We start from the raw sequence: 27,115 nt of genomic DNA, 5'->3' as shown, positions 1-27,115 counted from the left end.
TTTAAAACTGAAATCACAATGTTTGAAACTCATGCTTGATGCTATATATAATTAAAATCCAAACAGAGGCAAAAGAGTTATACGGTAAGTTTAATATAATTAAACAACTGCATTTGCTTGATCAGTCAATAGAAACGAACTCTGTAATATTTCATTCCTCTTAAGAGCTGAAGCTGAGAATATATGATTGAACCAGATTGGAGTTATGGGTGGTACACCAAGAAAGAGAGAGCAGAGGAGATGTCAACTTTTTACTGTGCTAACTAGGTTAGAAAGCATCCTTGATCTAACCTCACAGGAATTTGTGAGGAAAAAGAAAATCAATAATGATTCTCTTAGATGTTGAAAGAAAGGATGGTAGAAAACAGTAGTACTGTAATACAACAGAGTATGTATTATATATCTATGTCCAGATTCTTCAAATGAAATACATCAGTCCTTAATATATGAACCACATTTCTAAGTGACAGTTTCAGTTTCAGTTTCCTATACTCTAAAAAAAATTGATTTTAAGTTGAAAACACTTGGTTTATTATATAACGCCAGACACATTTATTTTTAAAGCCATTTTCTTCTTTTCCTGGAATTTATTTTAAACTTAATATTTTGCATAAACAATGAAATAACCTGCTGTCTAAAAAAAAGTAACAACCAAACATAACAGTTCTTGTTGTAAGTCTGAGACCAGAAGAAGAAGAAAAAAGAAAGTTGTTTGTAGGTTGGGGGGTGGAGGTGGGGGGAGAGACGGTGAGGATAAAAGCAGATGCTTATTAACTGAGTGTAGGCAGGTGATGACAAGGCACCACAGAACTAGAATGCCAGCTGTGAACACTGCAGACAGCTTCTTCCATTCCCCTTCCAAGTCCAATTTCATATTATTCAACAGATGCTGAATGTGATGGAAAAGGTGTCAAAGTAAAATGATAGTGAGAAGTATGAATTCATTGCTTCTGAAACCTTGGAAAGCTGTATGTGTGCAGCGCATTGGAACAGAATTAGATTTCTATGTGTCAAGGAGCTAAGAAGTTTCATGGTTGCTTCAATTAAATTCATAAGACTTTTTATTTTATTTTTACAGGCAGTCAATGAGTAAAGTATTATTTATGAATTGTTGTTATAAAAAATATGCTAGGATGATAGTATAGTATTGCTTTAAGCTCGGAGGCCACACACAGTTCCAAATCAAGACAGAAAAGTCTGAAATAACACTTCAAAGAAGAAACTCATTTTGTGGGATATCAATATTCACCTTTAGAAGCATGGAAAAATCAGTTTCTATAACTACTTTTAATATACCGGTAATTAATCTGTAGTTATCTAAATTATATTTAGAAGATTTTGAAATAAAAAGCAATATAGCTGCGGTTTTGCTTTGCAGTTCAGTTGCTTAATTGTAGTGACTGGCTGTAAAGAAAAGAATGTATCCAATTGTCATTCAAGTTACTGGAGTCCTATTCTGAAAAAGTAAAAAAATATCACCCAATCCTTAAAAAAAGTTAATTCAGAAAGTCTATGAACATGATTGCAATTTATTATAATACTATGTGATGATACATACTGTGACAATACAATTTGGGCAATAATACATAGTATTTCAATGCATGTAACACAGTAGGCATATAGTTAAATTATAAAATATATTCATTCTAAATATTGCATTAAGTGGAAGTTTCTATAAAAATTGTGTCATGCAGTTAGAAAATGGCATTTCTTCATTATTTGTATGATGTTATGTGATTTAACACTTAGCTCATTTGCTAAACAACTTTTTCTCAGGTATTTTAAATCACTCATTTATCTAGCGTTGTATAATTTTATTCAGTATGGATATTAACCAATTGTGCTTTTATTCTATTTCATTTGCAAAATGCCTTTTTTTTAACGGTCACACAGCATTGATAATAAAACTCTAATGTAATTATGATCTCAATTAAAGATACCTCAATTTATGCAGAGTTACCAGCCATAAAAAGGAACAGGTTCACCAAATATTCTATTTTTATACCACATATGACTTCAACATTTTCAGATTTGAATAATTTTGTGACAGGGTTACATATGATCTCTTTCAAATAAAAGTAAGTTTTTGAAAGTTGCAACAGATATCTAAGTAATGAACTAAGTAATATATAATGGAGAATAATATACATTATACTCTGCATTTATTTGCTTGAAAACAGACTATCAATCTATAAAAACATAGCTCTTTTATTTGCAAAATCAGAGTTTAAAAATTATGATATATGAATTGTTTCCAATCACTTATTTTTTACATGTTTTACCAAATTTTCTATTTCATTATTACATTGGTATGAGGTAATTTTTAAAAATATATATCAACAGAAGTTGTAATCAATTTAGTTTACATTTTATTTAAATAGGTATTACTGAATGCCTCAAGAAACCCAATTTAAGGTTGATTGATAATAGGTCAATATGTGTTTCTCCAAACAATCCTATCATTTGGTCAGAAATTATCAGTATTGAAACTATGAATGCCAGTCAGTTCCTGCTCAGTAAATATTTTTAGAAACTAACCAAATTTGGGGAAATTTTAAAAGTAAAATCTTAATGAATATGCCTACTCTTATTTTTCAAACTCTCTAATTTTGATGAGGATTAACAGTGCTTTAACCACTTTTGCTAAATGAGAGGTAGAGAAATTGACAAAATGACACATAACAATTGGATATTTATACAAAACCCCCCATATTATTGGCCTTAATATAGGAGATTTGTTTATCATCTCAGTCCCTTTCTTAAATGAAAATGGTTGAAAAGTTTATTCTCCTTCTCAAGTACGAGTATTATGGAAGAAAATAATTATCTCAAACAAACATAGTAAAGATTTGCTTGTGTTTCAACTAAAAATCAGCTCTATTCTGGGGCACTGAATTCCAAAGGTTATATTAGCGTTCTTCATGCTGCTACTGCCTTCTGTATATATTACAACTACCATTCCCAGAATTCCTAGTTTGTTTGGTTTTTTTGCACTCGGTCAGAACCATGAGGCATTTCTGGGTTGAAAGGATTAGCCGATGACATCACCATTGTCCTGGGGATGCCCAATGGGAGCTACTTCCATGTCCCCAGCAGGAGCTGGCGCAAAAGACAAGAGCTCGACCCCACCCCACAGCAGTTCTAGGGTCTCAAATATGGGCTTGCTAACCTCCTGCCTAGCATTAATTCCTAGCTGACAGGATAATCAAATTGGAAAAGATTGATAAAAAAACCTTGGAATAACAATAAGCTATGCTTATAAAAATTCAAATTCAAATAATAGGAGGATTTTCTTAAACAAAACCTCAGGGATGCTCAATAATTTCGCGAATCCAAATAAGATGTCTATTTAATGCAAGCAGATAAGCTTAGCGAGAGTTCTTATTTTGTTCCAGATGATCCACCATTACTGCCATTCGTGTTACTTGCTTACAGATCTATCTGAACAATACAAAAAGCTTGAGGCTCATTCTACTAGAGTGGGAAAGAAAACCAAATTATTTATTTACCTGTCTCCATGGCTGTATTGCTCAAAATCAAAATCACCTTATCAAATTTAACTTCAATGCAGCTCCATCATAATTTATATTGTCTAAATATGGCAGTTTAGGATTCTCTTTTACAATTCTTTTACAGAAAGAAAGTGTTTTATTGCTTTTATATGCATAAGGCTCTTCAGCTTTACCCATAGGAATACCAAGGTGCTTTTAGTAACTTTCTTTTTCTTCCACACAGTTTGAATGATGGCATGTCTAAGATTATTAAGCTACACTAGCAGATGAATATGACAAAGCTATTTATCTCACACTGCGCTCTCAGGAACACAATAGAATTATCACTGATATTTCAAAGAATTGTAAGCTTCCCAGGTTATCCTATAACTATATTATGGAAGATTTTGGTTTGAAAATGTTTAGCAAACAAAAAAGCATTTTCTGATTGTTCACCATTGGAAAAGTTACGTATTTAGTAACTTGAAAGTCCAAAGTCCTTGTCGTTTGGATACATAGAATTAAACTATATAATACATTTTTATTGCTTTAGATTTTTAAGTATTATACTAGATGGCACTAACTTAATGTGGCCAAATCTAATTTGGATTTATATTACTAAATTCGTTCTACTATTCATATCTTTTAAAACAATTTAAAATTGTTAAAATAAGTAAGAAGCAGAAAAAGAAGAAAGACATAATAAGGGAAGGGACACTTTAAATTACTTTTCATATTTAAATAGCGCATTGTTTCAAATCCATCATGGTATTTTGGGAAACATTAGTTTATTATAATCAAGGAGAGAAGCAACCTAGAACTAAGGAGAAACTTCCTGACAGTTAGAACAATTAACCAGTGGAACAACCTGCTCCAGAAGCTGCGAATGCTCCAACACTGGAAGTTTTTAAGAAGAGACTGGACAGCCATTTGTCCAAAATGGTATAGGGTTTCCTGCCTGAGTAGGGGGTTGGACTAGATGACCTCCAAGGTCCCTTCCAACTTTATTATTATTATTTCCTGTTAGGAGCAGCTGCAGGTATCTGTATTACTGTCAAAATGCTTCTGCAGAAGAAAGAAGATGCCATCAAATCTTCTGAGGTTAGCTCCAATGCATAAACTGCTGTGCTTGCAACCAGTAAAAGCAGCTGCATTTCTAGGCCACACAATAAATTCCACCCAATTTTTCACTCTGTAAGTCTCTATATTCAATTTTTGCAAAACCGTCTTTATTACGTCAGCTTAAGGGTGACCTCTTTTTGGCCATACTTCGTGTTAGGTTAAGAAATGTCTCTTCTGGGATAAGCCTGAATCCTGATGACTTCATGGACATATCCAAGTAGGTTTCTTAGCAACAGCCTAGAAATGATTTGCCATTGTCTTTTTCTGGAATTATTTTTCCACATGTAGCTTATTGCCCTCGTGTTCTCTGGAGTTCTCCTTTCCAAGTGCTAATTAGGCCCAAATGTCTTTAGCTGTCCAACCCAGAGAAAGTCAATCAGATGTTGCTATCTGCTAAAGCACATTAAGTTAAGCTGCTGGGGAAGGGAGGGAGAGAAGGCAGCAATTTTGCAAATGAAAAAGCAATCAAAAATAAGAAAATAGCCCAATTAATTTAGAAAGTAAACAAGAAGATGATTGATAGTGTGAAATTTCTAGTTCCAGTATAACTACAAAGTAGGGTTGTTTTATTTTTACTACTCTTCTATTATAAATGCTGCCCTTATAGCAATGTCATTATAGGAATGCTGCCATTACAGGAATGGCAGCAAGCAGAAAAGAATTGATCTTCTATTTTTTCTGCATTTCCCATTCTAAGATTTCCCAGGATTCTGGTACAAGGCATACTGCTGAAGTAATAATTCAAAAAGAGAGGGGGGGAAAAGAGACACTCTTATTCATACCACTGCTGCTGTTGCCACTGAATAAATCAGGAAAAGAAAAGTTGTCCAAACCACATTATAGCATGAGTTAGAGCAGGGGTCCCCAACCCCTGGTCCATGGACTGGTACCGGGCTGTGGCATGCCAGCAACCGGTCTGCACAAATAAGCAAAGCCCTACCTGTGGGATGCAAGCAGCACACAAAACCACGCCCCCTCCGGTCCACGGAAAAACCTCTCTCCACATAACCGGTCCCTGGTGCCCAAAAGGTTGGGGACCTCCGAGTTAGAGAACGATTATGGAAGAGGCAATTTAGTATAGAGGTGAATTTTACAATCCATAAGACATGAGTCCAAGGACAGTAACATCATCAACTACGATGAATGCAAAAGACCACAGGTAGCCAAAAAATATACATATGCAACTATATTTTATCACTATAAATATTGTAAATAGCTCTTAAAAGAGATGGTGTTGATTTAAAACGTTCATGCTTAGGCTTCCAACGTGATTATGATGGTTGGAAAAAGTGACTGGCAACTCCTGTCCTTCAAGAATGAAACTCTTATATGATCAGCACTACAGTGACATAAATGAAGCTAATTTAAAACACTATAAGCTCATTTTAATAATCAGATTTCACCTTTCTTTTCTGTCGCAAAATCATGTTGCAGTGGTCCTAAGTGATTAGGGTAATGAGATCAAAATATTTTAAAAATGCAAGCAGAAAAAAAGTGTCAATCCACTAGTACATCATAATTAGCAATGGAAGGAAAAAACACCATATTGTCTTTTTCTACACACACTTACACTTTTGTAAAAAGCAAAGTACATTCAGAGTAATGGTGATAAATTTAAATTTGAAACTGCTTATAGCTCCTGATTGTGTACTACAAGGACATACCAGAAGTCCTCAAATAATGTCTGTCAGAAAAATGTAATTGTGGTTGCTACTGCTAACTAAATTCAAGCAGAACAACCTTCATTAATGAACTGAAGAAGTTTCTTGGATGAGAAGTGAAATGTCTTCAAGGAAAAACAAAAGTCCAGGTGCCTTTTGAAAAAGCACCTTTGGGACAACCATGAGCTGAATGACTGACAATCTCCATAGATCTTCATTAAAGACTTTGGTGGGAATCTTTGAAGAATATGAGAGGCTTATGTATCCTGGATGTTTCCTGCTGATCCCTAATTTGGATGGCCAAGAGTAGAAGGGAACTCCCTTATGAAATAAGTAAATAAAAATATAGAATCTATGTTAGTTAATTCTGATCTAAAAGCAACTATGTTCACATAATTGACAAGTGGAATTTCCATTACCACAGGGGTTTCCAATCTTGGTAACTTTAAGACTTGTGGACTTCAGCACCTAGAATTCCTCAGCCAGCTTAAAGACTTAAAGTTGCCAAGGTTGGGGGGCCTTTGCATTACCACATGTAATATGAACTCTGAATCTTATTTATTTGACTATTATGGAGACCACATCCATTGTTTTGTCATTTGAATGCAGACATTTGGCATCTGTCAAATATTATTTTAACTTTTATCTTTACTGATCCCCTTTTCTTCCTCAATCTTTTCTACTCAGCAGATTTCTTTTTTCTTCCCTTGGACTAACATGAATTAGGCTTTCAGAAACCCAATCTAGCATGCAATACTAATTTTAGAAATGTAATGGTGGATTCTTTCCTCTCAAGATAGGCTAGATTAGAAATGTTACACTGGGACTCTAAACCACATGGCTGTCACTTCATACAAATGGCTTTCTATTTAAAACAAAAACAAAAAAAAAGATATTTCTTTTTTTTAATCCCTAGCTTTTCTCATTATTTCCATACTTTTTACTCCTGCCACAACATAACTTTGAAACAAATTGTTCTGAAAATTCCTTCCAATTGGAGTTGCTACAGAAATGCTGACGTTTCAAAAGTGTATATGAAACTCTGTTAGATGTATTCTCTGGATGAATGTTTTGAAGAAAAGGGCACTTCAGTACAGCATATTAAGGTCCAGATATATAAAAAATGGGTAGAGACTCTTTATATTGTTTTTATTTATTATATAAAATGACATTTTATATCTTTATTTATTAATATGATTACAGTGAAATCTCATTTTAAAAGAATAATTGGGAGGAAAGAGTGCTTGTGTTTCCCAAAAGTTTGATAAATTGTAATCGTATATAAGAATGAACTTGAGAATCAAGCAGACTCCAGCTACGGGCTCTGTTCCGAGCCCAGTGCTCTTCAACATCTTCAATGATTTGGATGAGGGGATAGATGGTGAACTCATCAAATTTGCAGACAACACCTTAGTTGTAGGTTGCTTCTCTCCTTGATTATAATAAACTAGTGTTTCCCAAAATACCATGATGGATTTGAAACAATAGCGCATTGTTTCAAATCCATCATGGTATTTTGGGAAACACTAGTTTATTATAATCAAGGAGAGAAGCAACCTAGAACTAAGGAGAAACTTCCTGACAGTTAGAACAATTAACCAGTGGAACCACCTGCCTCCAGGAGTGGTGAATGCTCCAACACTGGAAGTTTTTAAGAAGAGACTGAACAGCCATTTGTCTGAAATGGTATAGGGTTTCCTGCCTGAGCAGGGGGTTGGACTAGATGACCTCCAAGGTCCCCTCCAACTTGATGATGATGATGATGATGATGATGATGGCGGCAGGAATAGCCAACACTCCAGCAGATAGACTTAAGATACAGGAGGATCTTGACAGACTTGAATATTGGGCACTTTCTAACAAAATGAAATTCAATGATGAAAAAAGTAAGGTGCTACATGTAGGCAAGAAAAACCAAATGCACAGGTACAATATAGGTGAGGGGTAGGCAACCTCGGCTCTTTTATGACTCATGGACTTCAACTCCCAGAATTTCTGAGTCAGCTGACTCAAGAATTCTGGGAGTTGAAGTCCATGAGTCATAAAAGAGCCGAGGTTGCCTACCCCTGGTATAGGTGTTACCTTCCTCAATAGCAGTAACCTTGAGAGAGATCTTGGGGTCCTAGTGGACAATCACTTAAATATGAGCCAGCAGTGCGCTGCAGCTGCCAAAGAAGCCAACACAGTGCTAGGCTGCATTAACAGAGGGTAGAATCAAGATCACATGAAGTGTTAATACTACTTTACAATGCCTTGATAAGGCCACACTTGGAATACTGCATCCAGTTTTGGTCACCACAATGTAAAAATATGTTGAGACTCTAGAAAGAGTATAGAGAAGAGCAACAAAGATGATCAGAGGACTAGAGGCTAAAACATACAAAGAACAGTTGCTGGAATTGGGTATGTGAATGAATGAATGAATGAATGAATGAATGAATGAATGAATGAATGAATGAACCTTTATTATGAAAGTACAACATGTATACAATGAGATTGGCTGAGCCTCCCTTCATGCCCCCACCACCACAACTCACAGTGACAACAAACCCACCATCTTGTTATACCATGTGAGCTAACTGCACAACGCATCAGCCTCACAAGTCTATCATACATAGAGTTATTTCCCGTTCAGGATCCTGACAGCCCATGGATAGAAACTGTTCTTCAGCCTGTTGGTGCAGCAGGCTATACCTCTGTATCTCCTACCCGATGGTAGGAGAGTAAAGAGATACTGACCAGGGTGTGAGTCATTCCTGAGAATTTTCCTCTCTTCCAAGGCAGCAATGTCATCCAGTGGTGTCAGGGGACAGCCCACGATGTTTTGTGCTGTGCTCACCACCCTCTGTAGTATCTTCCTATCCGTGGCTGTCAGGCCAGCATACCATACCACAATATAGTGGGAGAGAACACTCTTTATAGTAGACCGGTAAAAGAAGGTCATTAGCCATTGTTCTACCCTGTTCTTCCCTGCTCTTCCACAAGTGGAGTCACTGTTGAGCCTTTCTAGTTTAGTTTAATGAAGAGAAGGACTAGAGGTGACATGTTAGCAGTATTCCAATCCCTCAGGGGTTGCCACAAAGAAGAGGGAGTCAAGCTATTCTCCAAAGCACCTGAAGACAGGACAAGAAGCAATGCATGGAACTAATCAAAGACAAAAGCAACCTACAACTAAGAAGAAATTTCCTGACAGTTAGAACAATTAACCAGTGGAACAACCTGCCTCCAGAAGCAGTGAATGTTCCAACACTGCAAGTTTTTAAGAGGAGACTGGACAGCCATTTGCCTGAAATGGTATAGGGTTTCCTGTCTCAGCAAGGTCCAAGGTCCCTTCCAACATTACTACTACTACTGCTGCTGCTACTACTGTTATTATTATTGTAGTAGTAGTAGTAATATTTGTTGTTGTTATATTGTTGTTTTGTTGTTGTAGTAGTTATTGTTATTACAACTATCATGCAAAAGATATTTCAGACCACAGAAACAATAGGGGCATGGGAAGCAACTCAGAAGGGACCTCCCTAGGTTTCTGGAGAATAAAAGGAAGGAAGGGAGAAATGTTTTCAGACTTGAAAGATTCTGATTGATTCTCTTGTAGTCTTACAATAAAAGTAGTGTTAGTACTCATGGCCGATTGATTTTGTTGTAGTGTTACAACAAAAGTAGTATTAGTGCTCATGGCTTGTACTTCTTGTTTGGACTGCCTTAAAGAGCTGATATAAATCAAAGAGTAGATTATCATACTGATACAAATGGCACAAGTTATATTATCACACAAGTAATACCAGTTGCAAATGATATATTACAATTAGATTTGGTCCCTTGTACCAAAAGGTCTTTTGCATTGAGGTCCACAAGGAAAGAATGAACAAAAGATTATACCGTACCTTTTGGGCTATTATGGCTTTATATGAATAAGCGGAACATTGTTATATACAACCTTTTTGCTCTCAGTATGTTCCTTTCTAGCACTGCCCTAAAAACAAATAAAGCAGGGCAGTTCAAAAACAGTCCCTGTGAGAGGGACCTTGGAGTCCTAGTGGATGATCACTTAAATATGAGCCAACAGTGTGCAGTAGCAGCCAAAAAAGCTAATAATCCTTGGTTGTATAAACAGAGGCATAAAATCAAAATCACGTGAAGTATTAGTAGCACTTTATAAAGCCTTAGTAAGACCACACCTGGAACACAGCATCCAGTTTTGGTTGCCATATTACAAAAAAAGATGTTGAGATTTTGGAAAGAGTGCAAAGAAGAGCAACTAAGACCATTAAAGGCCTGGAGACTAAAACATATGAAGAACGGTTGCAGGATTTGGGCTTGGCTAGTCTAGACAAAAAAAAAAAAGGACTAGCAGTATTCCAGTAGTTGAGAGGCTGCCACAAAGAGGAGGGGGGGTCAATTTATTTTTCAAAGCACCAGAGGGCAGGACAAGAAACAATAGATGGAAACTAATCAAGGAGAGCAGTCTTCCCTTTTGTTATCTACATGAAGCTGCTTGGGGATGTCATTTCTCAGTTCAGGGTGAGGTATCTCCAACACATCAATGATACCTAGCAATACATCTCTATCCATGGCTGTCCAGCAGATGCTATTGAAGTTCCATTATGCAGAAGCAATGAGGGTCTTGGCTCTGGTTACCGCAGTGCTGCCTTATTTAGACTTGGGCCATAATTTGGGCGTTCTCCCGGATTCACAGCTCTTGCTTGAAGAGCAGGTGGAAGCTTGGTTAAGGAGCCTTTGCACAACTGCATTTTATACATCATTTGTGCCCTTTCCTAGATTGGGAGGCCCTTCTTATAGTCACTCATACAATAGCCATTGGACTATTGCAACATGCCCTTAAAATCACCACAAATTATATTGGTTCAGAATGCTTGACCAGATTTCCTAGTTTGGCTGAAAACCTTTACTTCAGCTCCAGTTGTCTGTCAATCCCTACTCCTTACTCTCAACCCCACCCAGGTATTAAAAGTACTCATCTTTAAGAAAGAGGAGAAGGACTTTCTGGTATGAAGATATCACTACAGGTAGTTGTCCTCAACCTATGACCATTCATTTAGTGACTGTTCACAGTGGTACTTTTAAAAAAGCGATCTATTGCCATTTTTCACACGTTGCAGCATCCCCATGGTCATGTGGTCAGAATTTGGACACTTGGCAATGGACCTGTATTGATGACAGCTGCACTGTCCAAGGGTCACGTGATCGCCATCTGTTACCATCCCAGCTGGCTTTTGACAAGCAAAGTCAAGGAGGGAAGCCAGCTTCGCTTTACAAGCGCATGATTCATTTAACAACGGCAGCGATTTGCTTAGCAGCTGTGGCAAAATAAGGTTGCAAAATGGAATGCAACTCACTTTACAACTGTCTCGCTTAGGAAGGGAAATTTTGAGTTCAGCTGTGGTCGTAAGTCAAAGACTACCTGTACTGACAAAGGAAATATCAGTAAATGGTAAAGGAAATACCTCTGGAGACAAATGTGGATATTAAAATTTTATAATTTTAAAGTCACATACCACCATTTAAATGGAAACAATTAAACTAGAGCCTTTACTGGGAATATTTTACTTATTAAGGGAATCATTTCGGCTCTTTTTGCAAAGATGGTACATAGAAAGTCATACACAAACTGATCTCTCTGATGAGTATTTTTCTTTCACCCTCTAAGCTACATAGATGCAGCAAAAGGAGAAATGAGCATACGGGATGTTAAAATTTGTTTTAACAGTTCTTTTTATGAAGCTTAGCTTTCCCAGGTGTCATTCTGAGCCATCACTGAATCTTGTCGTCATATCTATTTATACAGTTCAAGTAGCAAATAAATAGAATACTTGTTAAACATCACTCCCTGAAGACTGTGCCTGAAAAGATTTTGAAGAACCAAAGCAAAAGATGCAGACAGGAGGCCTCATATTTAAAGGTTCACATTACATTATTCTTCAAGGCAAAATGGCTTGTTGATATATCAATTATTAAGCAAGATTGGGACTCAATATTACTTATGAAAACAGACATTGGAGGGATTAAGTTCCAGGCTGGTTATCTGGTCTGTGGCTAAAATTATATGCAAAGTAAAATACTGCAGTTAAACTATTTTATTTTTAAACAGGATACAATTTTAATGAATTGAATAGAACCATTGGCTTAATAAGGCATACTGTAGTTTGAATTTCAGATATTTGGATTGAACAATCTTTTTTAAATAAAAGTGGAACATTAAACATAATACTAATAGTGCCATTTTTTTCCTATTTACACTGTACCTGAATAGCAGCATATACACTAAAAAGCACAGGAAGTTTTAATGATGCTCAAAGCTTGTATTAGAATATATTATGCAACTGAGTATCAGCCTATAATTTAAAGGAATTACTAAAACAATTGAATCCAGCTTTTAGGTGTATGGATCCATTTACACGCACTCTGAATAGATCTCCAGTTCAACTTGAAAATACCCAGTGATGAGGGGATCAGTATCTCTCTGAATAGTTGGCTGTACTGATGAACTTTGTCTTAACGAAAGGAATGTATATTCTGATAACTTAAGATCATTATTTCATATTCTGTACTCCATTGTCTGTGGCACAATATTGTTATAACCAATGCCGAGACTAAAATGCTGGTTACAGCCTTCAGTACAGCAAAAGTCAGAAATGGGGAGATGAAAAAGTTTAAATTAACACTAAAAGGTAAAGGTAAAGTTTCCCCCGCACATGCGTGCTAGTCGTTTCCAACTCTAGGGGAGGGTGCTCATCTCCGTTTCAAAGCCAAAGAGCCAGCACTTGTCCAAGGATGTCTCCGTGGTCATGTGGCCGGCATGATTAGATGCCAAAGGCACATGGAACACTGTTACCTTCCCATCATAGTGGTCCCTATTTTTCTACTTGCATTTTGTACGTGCTTTCGAACTGCTAGGTTGGCAGAAGCTGGGACAAGTAAGAGGTGCTCACTTTGTTACACGGCACTCAGGATTCGACCTGCCAAACTGCCAACCTTCTGATCAACAAGCTCAGTGTCCTAACCCACTGAGCCACCGCGTCCCTTATAGAAATTAACACTGCAATAACATTATTAGCTTTGTTTAACAAACCATGATATACTTAGACAGCAATTATGCAGATCCTTGCTAGTCTGACACTAGACAAGTATCATTCATTTATGTAAATTTATATGCCATCCACATTACTGTAGCATGTGTACTAGGTAGGGATTTCCAGGGTAGTATGGCAAATTGAAGATGTCTCTGCAAAAGTGGAACTGAGCATTGGGGTTAAAACTGGTAAGTAAACCAGTTCCTGGAACCTGTCCAGATAACAAGACAATGAGAGACTGCCTACATGTACTTTTATGAGAAGACTGCAGGATAGAAATTTCTGTAGGTTTGAGTGCCAGGAGACAATGAGATCATCCTTCTGGACTGCAATTGCGATGGAGACATTTAAAGGACCTAAGTTCTCAAACCTGTCAATGATTTTTGTTTCTAGGGATAACCTATATCTAAAAGATGTCAGTGAAAGAATGACAGAGGCGGAAGAAGTTTTGCCTGATATGATAAAGTACAGAATGTAGAACTACAAATGACAGGTGAAGAGATTGATTTGGAAAAGGATCCTTTACTTAATATACAAAAGAAACTGGCCAATTTTAAAAATTAAAAGGACAATACAAATAATAAACCAATAACATGACCTGGAAAATATTTTCTATTTAGTTGGATTTACAAAAAAGGTTTGTTGAAGACTTGAAGAAATCTGTGCAATGGGACAAGGAAAATATTAAGATAAATCAAAATAAGAAGAATCAAAGGAAAATCTGAGGGAGATTGGTGGCTTAGAAAAAAAAAGAAAGAAAGAAAGAAAGAAAGAAAGAAAGAAAGAAAGAAAGAAAGAAAGAAAGAAAGAAAGAAAGAAAGAAAGAAAGAAAGTAAGTTTTATAGATGGCGCTTACCTCCAGCTAGACTAGCAAAAATGTTTAAAAATGTATCAGATAAATGTTGGAAATGTAAATATAACTTAGGTACATATTATCATATCTGGTGTGACAAGGTAAAGGCCTATTGGAAAAAAATACATGCTTGGCTAGAAAAAATATTAGGAGAACATGTAGTATTTAATCCTGAATTTTTTTATTAGGTATAGTACCAGAAAAGATTAATAAGCAAAATGTATACTTGGTTTTACATATTGTAACTGCAGCAAGAATAAGCTATGCGCAATGTTGAAAAAATGAACAAATACCTTCAGAAGAAGAGGTAATAAAAAAAGATACTGGAATGCGCAGAGATGGACAGACTAACTATGAGGCTGAAAGATAAAGAAGAAACAGAATATTACCAAGGCTGGAGTTTATTCTACAAATGGTTAGAAGAGAGAACCAAAGAATAGGACTTGATTATGTATTTGCGTTTTATGAATCCAGATTGCATGCTGTTTGAAAAACTAACATATGTATGAAGAGGTTAAAAAAACAATTAAAAACTTTAAAAGAAAGAAAGAAAGAAAGAAAGAAAGAAAGAAAGAAAGAAAGAAAGAAAGAAAGAAAGAAAGAAAGAAAGAAAGAAAGAAAGAAAGAAAGAAAGAAAACTTTTTTTCCTGGGAAAAGAACATAAAAGGAGTATCAAAGTGTTAAAATGAAGTGATAGTTAGAAATATAAATTATGCAGAGTTTGATTATGCCCTGGCCTAGGCAGTTGTTAGATACTGCTCTATTCCATAGTGACCAGTTATTTGTGCCTCTTATTTAGTGAATGCAAAACCCAAATATCCTCTGAAGGATCTCTTAAATTTTAGCTTTTGATAACTTGACATTACAAACAGGAAGAATCTTTAACATATTGTTACATGGATATAAGACATTATTTCAGATATACAAGTTCATCTAACCATTTTTTTAGGGAGACATTGCACCATAAAGTATTTTAAATATTCCAAAATGTGCATTTGAGTAAATATTGCATAAACTTTTATTTACTACATAGAAGATTAGCGCTAGAATAATGGCTAAATTGTTGTTCCAGATTTTCAGTTTGAGAACAATTTGTCAACATTTTTATTTACTGTATAGTCTTGATAGTGTTTACAGGAAGTCCTTGACATACAACCATTTGAACATGACAGCCAGAATTCTCCAACCCCTAGGAATAGCAATAGCCCACAAACCCACAGCCACACTCCGCCGGGAACTATCCAGAACCAAAGACAAGATACAGAAGGATGAAAGCAAAAATGTAGTCTACAAAATCATTGCAACCAACTCCCACCAGGAGTTCACCTACCAATGACCCTGACCTGATGTAACCTCCCCATCATAAGACCTATCACAAGACTCACTGATGACTCATGCCTGACCCATCCATCACAAGACCCATCACAAACCCACACTTGACACACCCACACCTGAAGCCCTTATAAACAGAAGAACACTGACATCCCCTAAACTCTGCTGAATGTGTTATCTAGCCCGATAATGAAATGTGTAGAAACCAACCCACAAGCCTGGAGAACGAACCTTCACCCTCATCCTATAACTGAGCTACAGATATTTGCCACTATTGCATACAACCATTTGTTTAATAACTATGTGAAGTCTTAATGTATAGGAGAAGGAATGGCAGAGGAGTGAAGTGAAAAAGGGAATCAGCCTAGAATCCCTACATAGCCACAAGAGGACTAACTCAAACCCCTCTTGAGTGCCATTGACCCTTATCTAACTTTGAGCAGGTGCTGATTGTTAGTTGAGAAAATTCCTGTGCATAGACTTTTAGCAATAAACCAATATAATTGAATCTTCATTTGTAGATATGGTGTTTGCAACTGAAATGATGGTGCTGAAAAAAGTGACATATGACCATTTCTTACAACTGTCACAGCATTCCCACAGTCACGTGATCATGATTCAGTGCTTAGCAACCAGCTCACATTTACTACAATTGCAGCATCCTCAAGCCACATAATTTGTTCCAGGCTCTGAATAAACCGGATTTTCTTTTAACAAAAGCTCTGTACTTTAAGTTCTCTAGGAGTATTTTGTTGAATACTGAGTGTTTCTGCAAACATTAATAGTGATTCAGCCGATGTTGAGCGATTAGAGTTTCAAACAGCATTGGAGGAAACCATTCATTAAAGAAAGTTAATTGTGAAAGTAACAAACCTAGTACTCATGAAATAAGGCAATACAATCCCTTAACAAAAATTAAGAAGAGGCTCAATAATTTCAGTGCTAAAATGTGATGTAATCAGGAAAGTGATTTTGGGTTATGGGAACAGATGGATAACAGTTAGGAGCTGTAGTAAAAGTAGACTGAGTGAGACAGAGATCAGTAGAAAAGATCTACAGGAAAGAAATCAAAGGAAAAATAGTTAATATCATAATGGATTTCTAAAAAAAAACCCTATAATTTGAAGCTACTGAAAATATACTTTATAATTCCAGGTGCTAAACCTATGAGGAAGAATATATATATTCAAGTGTGTTGGTATTTTAGCAAAGGTAAAATGGTACATGAAGGCAACAGTATGTAAAGCACATGAACAGAAAAATGTTCTTCTCTCAGACTAGTAGGTAATCCACAAAGCTGAGTAGAACATTCATAAGTAAAAAGATTTAACATTTGTTTCTTTCAGGGGTGGAGGAAAGTTCCTGTTACCCTGGCTGATTATCATTTTAAGCAAAATAACGTTTAAAAACTGTTACGATCTACATCGCTGCCTTCAGAGTTTTTGCTGCAGCACATCAAAAGAAAGCAGCTGTCTGGCCTACACTTTAAGCATCTACTTCAGAAATTATTTTTGCAGTGTAGGTGTGGGGGGAAAATGTGGTCTGAAAATTGTGAATGGATAGATGACAGAAACAAATATTCTGTAATTGCACTTTGCTATATCAAAGTAGGAGGGAGTGAAATATTACACACAGGCCTAAAAATAGCTATTCTTTATGAAGAAACTGTTAGGATTGCTGACAAAACGCCACTCAAAAGCTACTTCTCTTTCAGAACTGTATGAATTGCAGGGGGGCAAAAGTATGACTGTCACACAATATTCCCTAGCATGCATAACATATATATGTGGACATATTATCTTTTCTTGCTGTTCAGGAATGCAGTAGTTCTCGATTGATGACCACAATTGGAATCAAAATGTATGTTGCTAAGCAAGGTGGTTGTTGAGTGAAACGCATGGTTGTTAAGTGAATCCAGCTACCCCCATTGACGTTGTATGTTGGAGCACATCTGGAAAAGGCACAAATGAGTATCATGTGAGCCTGGGATTCTGCAACTGTCATTAATATATGATGATTGCCAAGCATCCAAATTTTTATCATATGAACGCGGGGATACTATTTCGGTCGTAACATCAAAGATCAGTCATAAGACACTTTTTTCAGTGCCATTGTAACTTCAAATGGTCACTAAACAAGTATTTGTAAGCCAAGAATTGCCTATATGCTTATGTATGCACATATATACATACAGTATGCTTAGGGGTTGAAGGGAAGACGGGTGTGGATAGGCTCTTGGACAAATGAAAAGACAATGGGCATTCAGAAATGCAAAACACATTCCTTTATACTTCAAAGTATCAAGAACACATTTTGAGAAATAGAAAGAGTGATAATAATTCTTATTTTGTTTAAAAAGTTGGGCCCCTGAAAACTGTTAAAGCAGGCAAAAAGGTACATTTATCCTGCTGAAATTGATTTGTATGTGGCTCTGGTTTCCAACATCAGCAAATTTCAGACTTATGACTCTGTTTTTGTGTGTCTGTGTTTCTCTGTGTGTATTTCTTGTTTTTGCAATAGAAAATGAGTATGTAGGAGGAGTTTTGTGTGTGTGTGTGTGTGTGTGTAGAACTTAATCATAAACTTGAACGGAAATAGTTCATTCTGGAAACCTGGAATTATACTCTTGATAAAAAAAGTCATTTCCTGCAGTGAGAGAAAAAGTCCCACCTTTAATGTATCTAAAAGTAGACAGGAAAGAAGGGCAAAAAGCCACTTCCATTTTATTGCTCAAAATTCAGCTTAAATGAAACAGCAAGGGAAACTGCATTTCAATCCCATTTAAAAATGCTTCCCTCTATTTTCGTATTAGAGAAATTGGCAGGGAGGGAATATTGCCAATTTGTTATGTGTCCTTTTCCTTTGCATTCAGACTGTTAAAGTTGCTTGGTTTGATTGGTTATTCTTCAGAATGAGGTTTTGTGTTGCTCAGCTGTATTTTTCTGGATGAGAAAAATATGGGATTAATACATTGTTTTGTAATGTGTGAATTACCCTTCCTCCATCCTGCCTTTCCAACAGATAGATGCTGTACAGCGAAGACTGTTTTGATGGTGCTGTGTTCATTTACTCTCCTTTTTGTTGTGGTATTTGCCATAGTCAATTTGTGGATCAGAAAATGAAAATGTAACAGATTGATTTTAAATGGCAGAATTATCCCCACACTTGTGCAACATGTAGCTGCTATGCAGTGATGGGATTCAAATATGTGAACAACTGGTTCTCTGTGTGGATGCCACTTCTGGAAGTCCATTCTGGGCCTGGGCAACAAAAAATTAGCTACCGGTTCTGCCGAACTGGTGCAAACTGGCTGAATCCCACCACTGCTGCTATGGATTCAGAGAGAAGCTTTGATTTTATTTGAATGAGCAAAATGAGAGTGAAAGTCCCCAACTATTGTCTTTATTTAACTTTTATTTCTAGTCTTTCTTTTTCAGTTATGTTTTGGTAAAAAGGTAAAGGTAAAGGTTCCCCCGCACATGTGTGCTAGTCGTTTCCGACTCTAGGGGCCGGTGCTCATCTCCGTTTCAAAGCCGAAGAGCCAGCGCTTGTCTGAGGATGCCTCCGTGGTCATGTGGCCGGCATGACTAGACGCCAAAGGCACATGGAACGTTGTTACCTTCCCACCGTAACAGTGGTTATAATTTCTTTTTGCCTGAAGACTGATGCAAAGAATGAGTTAAGCAGCTCTGCTTTCTCTCTGCTGCCTGTTACTTTCTTGCCATCTTCTCTCTTTAGTGAATCATTTTCTTGATTTTTTTATTGTTATTTATATGTTGAAAGAAACTTTTTTTATTATCTTTAAAGTGTGTTGCAAGTCTTTGTTCATTCTGAGCTTTTGCTTTCCTGATTACCTCTTTGCAGATTCTGGCTATCTGCTGATATTCTGCCTTAGTTATGTGTCCCTCTTTCCATTTTTTGTACTTATCCTTTTTGTCTTTGAGTTTATCAGAGAGTTGTACAGCCATGCTGGTTTCTTCTTAGATTTCTTGGTTTTTTTTTCAGTGGTATTGTGCTAGATTGGGCTTTTATGATCATATTTTTCAGAGATTCCCAAGCTTCTTGAGTTGTTTTCGCCTTCAGGATTTTCATCCAATGAATCTTTTCCAAGTTTCCTTGAAGTATGTGAAAATCAGCTCTTTTAAAACCTAAGACTCTGGTATCATTATGTTCTATTGCTCGGGTTTGCAATATAGTGAATTCCAGTATGACATGGTCACTCTCACCCAAGGTTCCTGCAGTTTCAACTCTATCACTTCTTCTCTGTTCATGAGAATTAGGTCCAGTATGGTTGCCCCTCTAGTTTCCTCGGCTAGCTTTTGGACAACAAAGTTGTGGGCTAGTTTGGTCAGGAAGCTATTCGATTTCTCACTTGGTGCAGAATTAGTCTTCCAGTTGAGGTCAGGGTAATTGAAGTCCCCCGTTACTATTGTAGTGTGATTCCTACATATATCAAAGGTCTAGAGTTGTGATTGCCAAAAGGCCATGGATAAATATTTTAGGCCTACAAATTATCTATCCCATTTGACTTGAAAAATTGTTTTCAATAGTTTGTTAATTTAAAAAAGGAAAATGAGTATGCTACAAAGGACAGAATGAAACTCTAATCTCAATTTTACTTTCAAGAATAGCCATGGATCTTATATTTAAGTAAATGTATATTGCCATTTCTCTGCCTACTTGCTTGCCTTCCTTCCTGCTTTTGTTTTTATCTGTCTGTCTGTCTGTCTGTCTGTCTGTCTATCTATCTATCTATCTATCTATCTATCTATCTATCTATCTATCTATCTATCTATCATCATATCAGAAAGTAGAAGAAAAGATACTTATTTTCTCTCTGGAATTATCCAGCATGGCAATCACTTTCTATAATATTTCTAAAATATTTTAAATGTGTCTTTTGACTTAAAAAACAGGGAGAGATGGCCTACACTGATAATATTTGTATATGAGCATCATTAACTTTCCTTACTTTAAAACCTTTATTCCACTGCTAGGCTAATGTAATTTGCATCTGTAGGGAGTTATCATGTCACTAGTGCCACTGTTCACAATTTTTGCATGCAATCTGCAGCAAAAAACACATATTCTCATTTGTGCAAATGAATATTTTAATATCCCTTAGGTATCAGAAAATGTAATCACAATAAATGTAAACTCACCATATGAGTAAAATATGCAGGCAAACTATAATATTAATATTTTAACTTCAAGAACTGTAATATGTTGTATAATATAAAATAGCAAATAATGGAATGACTATGCCTTAAAAGGCTAAAAAGTTAAAAGTGGCCATTAGTATTTAAATTTATGCACATAGTTTAGTTCAGGTGCTAATGCTTCGAATGTTCATGGGTAAGTAAGTTGTATTGGTTCTGTCCTAGATTGTAAGCAATAAAATTAGCACCTGAACTTCATCATTAGCAGCATCTAACCTAATCCAGGAGCGGGTTTATATATGATGAAACACAATTTTGTCAAATTCCTAAAAATAGTTAACATAATATAATAAATACTGTAATGAAAATCTTAACAGAACTTCCAGGGAATTTAGTTAAAAGAAGTGTAATCAGATGAAGATTACCTTCTCTATAAAACTGCCAGTAAAGGAAGACACAGATCAGAATTTCTATGCTGCCAATGCTGCAGGAACACAGTTTAAAGGCCAAACAAATTAGACATGTCTAACAAATTACTAATACTTGCTGAAAGAATTGAGCTGCTTTTGTATGACAGTTAAACAATGGCTAACTTCCATTGCTCAAATTCAAAGGCCAGTTATAACTCAGTTCATGTATTTCCTCTGTTTGGTTGGGTGGCCAGTAGTATACACCTGTCATTTTTCTCCCTTTTATTTTGACTGAAATGCATTCAAGATATACTACCTTCTCAAATGGGCCAACATTTGGTGTTAAGATTTGAAGCCAACAATTGGTGTTAATTTTCAGAATTGGGTAACTTTTGAATATAGATATATAGCATCTTGGATTGAATGGACAACATTAGGATCTAAATACAGGTAGTGCTTGAGTTATGATCACAACTGAACCCCAAATTTCCACTGCTAATCAAGACAATTGTTATGTGAATTTTGCTCCATTTTACAACCTTTCTTACCATAGTTGTTAAGTGAATCACTGTGGTTAAGTTAGTAACATGGTTGTTAAGTGAATCTGGCTTCCTCATTTACTTTTTTTAAAAATTCCATTTATATCCCACCCTTCTCCGAAGACTCAGGGCGGCTTACAAGCTTAGCAGTAGCCTTCATTCTATGTATATGCCTGCTTATTAGGGCTTTCACACACACACCCCAAGCAGCATTATTACAAAGTCAGCTTAATTGCCCCCAACAATCTGGGTCCTCATTTTACCTACCTCGGAAGGATGGAAGGCTGAGTCAACCTTGAGGCTGGTGGGATGCGAACCTGCACTAATTGCTTGTCAGAAGGTTACAAAATAAATGTTTATTTTCGACAAACTAATGAAAATAAATTTTCAAAATACTCTATGTTAACTGATAAATATCAACTACCAGCTATACCTCAATAGCAATATTAAAATTACAACTTTTGCTAATAACACTATTTGAATCAGCATCATTTTAAGCTTCTGAGTCACCTGAGATACTAGAAAAACTTGTCAAATCCTTTAAAAGCCTAAATATTAGTTTTTACATATATTTGTTATCAATCATCAATTTGATATGATGTTAAAGAAATAATGGGAATAATGAATTACAGATTCCTGTAATGTCTAAAAAATGGGAGAGAGTCTTAACCTCTACAGTAAGTGTCAATGGATTTCAAATTATGACTCATGCAACAAAAATAATATTTAGAATGTATTGGACTCCATTACATTTTGTAGGAGATATGAAAAGAATAATGATTCTTTAAAAGAAATTTCCTCAATGTCCTATACTTATCAATTTTGGGAGAAAGTGCTATATTACATAAATATGATTGCTTGACAAAAGCTAAAATTTTCAGAGGGTAATTCTTTTGAACTATATACTTAGTACACAGAAGTGGAGAATTGGACAAATGGATTCTCCCTGCCTTCACTACAGCTAAAACACTGACATTAAAAAGATAAATATATGATTCCATTTATTCAGTAGATTGAAGACTTGATTGCATTGGCCACTTCTGAATAGATTGCCTATAAATATAGACTTTGTATAGAAAAGTATAATGAAAATTTAGGTTACTTATACCAAATTTAGTAGGTTAAAAAGATAGTCGTATAAATATATTAGAAATATATTCCTACTTGAATAATATTTGTATTAATGAGTATATATACATATAATTGTGTATTGTACTGAAATATATTTTTTCTAATTTTTTTCACTTTTTTGTTAAAGCATTTTTATGTGTTCTTTATTTCTTTTTTTGATAATGTATTATCACCATCATTATTACTTTTGTATTTTGCTCTTTTTTCTTTAATTAAAAAGCAATAAACTAGATAAATATTAATGCTTGTCTAGTTTTGGTAAAGAAGGTTGTAAAAGGATATCCAATTCTAGGCAAACAAAGTTTGCACTGTTTGGAGAAGCTAACAATAAGTTAGTGAACCATTTAAATATCTTTAGTTCTACGCGGGGAAAAACCCGAATAACCAAAGATCCACATATGAACACCCGCGAAAACCTCAGAAAACACACACACACACACACACACACACACACACACACACATATATATATATATATATATATATATATATATATATATATATATATATATATGCACTTATGAAATAGAATAGCTTAGTTAATGTAAATAATAGACTTAAAGGAGTTTTTGATTCTGAGAATTCTCTTTACATATTAAAAATGAAAGGAGTGAATAAAATTTTATTGTAACTAATTAAATATAATTAAAAATTAGATTGAGCTGTTGTTGAAGATAGATGACACATTAATTATTGCAATTTTTTTGGAATTTTGGTACTCATCATCAGGGCTTTTTTTGTCATAGAACACTCAGAACGGAGTTCTGGCATCTTTTTTGGATGTAACCTTGTAGGGTAGGCAAGGCAGGTTGTATGACATGTGTGAGTTCCAGTACGTTTTTCTTTTACAAAAAAAGCACTGCTCATCATTAATTGTATGATCACCTGCATGCTTTAGTGAACTCCTGAATCCATTCTTCCGAATGGTCTTTCTTTGCTTGCAGGAGAGAGAAAAGGGACAGATCCAGTGAGTAGGGCTCTTAGGTCAGAGGACTGTTGGTGCAAGGAGTAAAGCAGGGTTGAGGCAGCAAGCTTATAAACATTGGGAGTCTGCGGTAATCACAGAGCACTGATGATCCGATGGCCCATATTGTGAAAGTCTCTCATCTTGATGATATTACATCACTTTAATTTTTACACAAGTGCTTACAGCATTTGCATAGAAAGTCACCAAGACAAGACTGAAAAGTTAAAACAACAACAATTAGTAATAGAAGAAGCTATAAGTCGATGTATCTTATAACGAACACTTTTCATTACTATTATAAATATGTCTCTCTCTAATTTCTCTGCCGCCTCTGCTCTTCCTTTTGTGCCATTTTTGGATTGTTCCTGGTTTTAAAAAGTTTTTAACCATTTGCAATCTTCCCAGCCTTGTTGGGAGTCTAGTGGCATATGTGGCACCATCACCACATATTTAGTGCTGTTTTCCTCCCCTTCTACTTACACTGAAGTTTTATTTATATTTTTCTCAGTAAAATCTGCTTCTACTAGGGATTCTTGGTTGTGTATTTCTTTCTTTAGCATTTACGGATATTAGACTCAGCAAGGTTTCTAGACAGCCTAACTAAAGCTGCCATCAACTCTTCTCCCTATAGTACTACTGATCAGATTAACATTTTCCTAGTACTCTGCCTCCATCTCTCATTTGTTCTTCTTCTCTTGTTTCGATATTATTATATTTTTAAATTAGAAGAAATATGGCAGGTGTTTCCAAGCAGAGCTGTGTTGCCATTTTGACTGGATCACTAGAGACTACAGTCAATAGTTTAATTTAGAACAGCCCTAGGCCTACTCCGAGTTACGCCAGAGGCCATCTCGGGAGAATGGTTATTGGTGCACACAGCTCTTACTGGTCAAGTTGAAAATGTGCCAGCTGACACAGAGAGAAAAACAGTAGCCACCCAGAATAGCCTACTAGAATTTGTACTTCTTTTGTGATAAGAGGTGAAGTTCATGCGTAAGAACTAGAGAACACGAGATGCAGATATTAACTTCACAGCAAGGGTTATGGATGGCATCAAGGGAATTTCACAGATCAGGGGGTCTATATTTCTGAAATTAACTCTGATTTTTAAAAAAATGCTGACAACAAACATTTTTAACAACAGCTTCTGATGGTGTGCTAGTAATTATAGGCACCCGTTTATGAAAGTGATTTTGTCAGGAAACAGTTTTAGCTAGGTATAATAATTTATAATAATCCTATCTTAAGTACCATTCTGATTTCGGACTTCTCTGTAGAGCAGTTAGTGCCTTTGAAATCAGATTCTCTGGCTTTAATACTCAAATGTAGTAGAGTAGAAGTAAAAAAAAAAAGGAGAGCAGTGTAAAAATATAGTTTTTTCCCCACTTTCTCATATTTTTATACATACACACATTCTATTTCCATTTACGGTCAGCAACAGTATGTAAAGTGCATACAAGAAATTGGAATTACTCAACAAAACAGATACAAAATAAGAGAAAGATACATCACTGTATCTCGCTTATATTTATCTTATTTATATTTATAAATCTTTATAAGTAGAAATAAGATAAAAAAGCTATATATACATTTCACTGTATTGTTCCATAACTTTCTCTTCTACTTTGCCAATTACTATGAACACATCTGTACATTTGCTGAACCTCAACTTACAACCACTCATTTGATGACTGTTCAAAGTTACAGCGGCAGTGAAAAAAAGTGACTTAGAACCAATTCTCAGAGTTGCAAATTTCATAGCATCTCCACAATCACCTCATCAACATTTGCACCCTTAGCAACCAACATCCCAAAGTCATGTGATTGGCATTTGTGACCTTCCCAACTGGCTTCTGATCAGCAAAGTCAGTGGGAGAAGTCAGAGCCATGTAACATGATTCCCTTGAAAACTACAATAATTCATTTAACAATCATAGTACAAAAAAATCATACTGTAAAATTGGGTGTGACTCACAACCATCTTGCTGATCAATGGAAATTCTGGTCCCAGGCGCTGACTACCTGTATACAACTTTTAATGGTGTAACAACTGTAATCTCCCAGAGTCACTGGGAATTGAGTGGCATAAAATTTAATAAACAATTATTATTATGGTTTATTGCAGTCAGCCGGATGTTTAGACTGAATTTGGCATTATATCTTTCTGAGTTTTTCTCATGGATCTGGGATAGGCAGATGTTGTTATTATTGCATACCACTTTGAGGTCTTTCACTAGGAAGAAAGGTAGAAAAAAAACATTATTGCACTTTTGTTGTTTTATTTTCAAAACTAAATAAGTAACTTATTCTGTTTTAGACATAATATGGGTGGAAAACTATAATGATTCTCTAGTCTATAGCATTCACTGGCTTGCATTTACCATTAAAGTAACTTGTATTACAAAACAGCTGTTACATTTAGACTGTGAATTATAAGTCCCTTCCAGATTAGTATCAGTTTTGGAATCCATGTATATTTTATCCTGCTATTGGTAATGATGACTCTGTAAGGACATTCTTAGCAATGGCCACAAAGTTGTTGAATTCTATTCCTCAGGAGCCATTAAGCTAAAATAGCTTTGCAAATTTTCTATTTTTAGATTACATTAGGAAATGGATGCATTTTCAGTGCATAATTTTAGCAATTTATATTTTAATTTGGTGTGTCATACAGAGCTTTGCAGAATTTTTATACTGAAAGGAAAGAGTAAACACATATAAATAAATACTAGTTTAGAGATTAAATTAATTTGCTTGTCCCATTTTTTCCAGATTTTAATATACATTAAGTAATGCTGAACATAGTTGGGGAAAAAAACACATTTCTGCTAAGTAAATTATAAGGATACATATAAGGACAACTAAAGATAAAGCCAATGTACAGAACAATAATTAAACAATATTACTTAGCAGAGAAATTATGTCCATATGTCCTAAGGAAACAGCTTATTTGTAAATTAAACAGTGAGATAGGAAAAAATAGGAATATATTTAATTAACTGACACATTCCCAAACTGCAAGATAAGAGAAGTTCAGGCAGAAACCAGACAACCCTTGACCCATTAACTCAGGAGTGTCAAACTTGAAACATCCCGTGACATGTCACGATGTATCGTGACTTTTTTCCCATTGTTGGCAATGGGATGGGCACGGTTTCGGCCTGATGCATCTGGCCCACGGGCCGGCAGTTTGACACCCCTGCATTAGGTCATTTTTTCACAAATATTTTCTTATCTAAACAGAAAATCAGAATGACCACAGGCAAAGGAAAACAGCAGTGGAAACATAAATTATTTTGCCTTCCTTTTGGCTTCCCCGTTGACATTACTTGTGGCATGCACACAAGGAGCAGGTA

This window comes from Vipera ursinii, assembly GCF_947247035.1.
Source record: "Vipera ursinii genome assembly, chromosome: 2".
Classification (NCBI taxonomy): Eukaryota; Metazoa; Chordata; class Lepidosauria; order Squamata; family Viperidae; genus Vipera; species Vipera ursinii.
This window is presented reverse-complemented; position numbering follows the sequence as displayed.